The sequence below is a fragment of the Mus pahari genome, chromosome 18, assembly GCF_900095145.1.
Source record: "Mus pahari chromosome 18, PAHARI_EIJ_v1.1, whole genome shotgun sequence".
NCBI lineage: Eukaryota > Metazoa > Chordata > Mammalia > Rodentia > Muridae > Mus > Mus pahari.
This window is the reverse complement of record NC_034607.1, coordinates 5,287,318-5,288,604: the sequence shown is the minus strand read 5'-3', so window position 1 is coordinate 5,288,604 and position 1,287 is coordinate 5,287,318.

The window sequence follows — 1,287 nt, the reverse complement described above, 5'->3', positions numbered from 1 at the left end:
CATCCATTGGACTGAGCATAGGGTCCCCAATGAAGGAGCTAGATAACAGTCCCAAGGAGCTGAAGGGGTTTGCAGCCTCATAAGAGGAACAACTATATGAATTATCCAGCACTCCTGGAGCTCCCAAGGACAAAACCACCAACCAATGAGTACGCATGGTTGGACTCATGGCTCCAGCTGTATATGTAGCAGAGGATGGCCTAGTTGGTCATCAGTGGGAGGAGAGGCCCTTGGTCCTGTGAAGGCTTTATACCCCAGTATAGGGGAATACCAGGGCCAGGAAGTGAGAGTAGGTGGGATGGTGAGCATGGGGAGGGGGACACCATAGGGGAAGGGGATTTTCGGAGAGGAAACTAGGAAAGGGGATAACATTTGAAATGTAAATAAAGAAAATATCTAATAAAAATAATTTTTAAAAAAGAACAAAAGAAAAATCTTCCTTAGGGCTCCATCAATGTGCTCATTTTTCAGGTTGTAGATTTCTGGATTGAGTTTTGACTGAAGAAAAGGATGATAAACTAAGAATAAAGTCTAATGACATTGGAGATTCTAGATGTGGGTTTAGAAACTGAAAGACACCAGTAAGGATAAAGAAAAAGAATGATTACAGATATGTGGCATAGACAGGTAGAAATTTCTCTGGTTCTGCCTTCCACAGATGGCAACCTTAGTACAGTAGAGAATGTATGCACATAGGCAAAACAAATAGAGATGAAAATGACTTCATGAAATTTGCAGACAAGTTGATGGAACTAGAAAATATCATCCTGAGTGAAGTAACCCAGAAACAAAAGAATACACATGGTATATACTCACTGATGAGTAGATATTAGTCCAAAAGCTCAGAATACCTATGATTCAACTCACAGACCATATGAAGCTTAACAAGAAGGAAGACCAAAGTGTGTATGTTTCAATCCTACTTAGAAGAAAGAACAAAATAATCATAGAAGGTAGAGGGAGGAAGGGGTCTTGGAGGAAGAGAGGAAATGGAGGGGAAAATGTGGGGCAGGATCAGGTATGGGAAGATACAGGAGAGAATTCCAGAAGGTCAGGAAAATAAATAAAAATATGTAGCAGTGGGGCGTTGGGAAGTGGGTGTAGCCACTAGAAAGTCCCAGAAGCCAGAGAAGTAAGAGGTTCCCAGGACCCAACATGGTTGACATTAGTGGAAATACCCAACAAAGAGGAGATAGAACCTGTAGAGGTTACCTCCAGTAGGTAGGCACAGATCCCAGTTGAGGGGTGGGGCCAACCACCCATCTCAAAATTTTTTTTTTTTTTTTT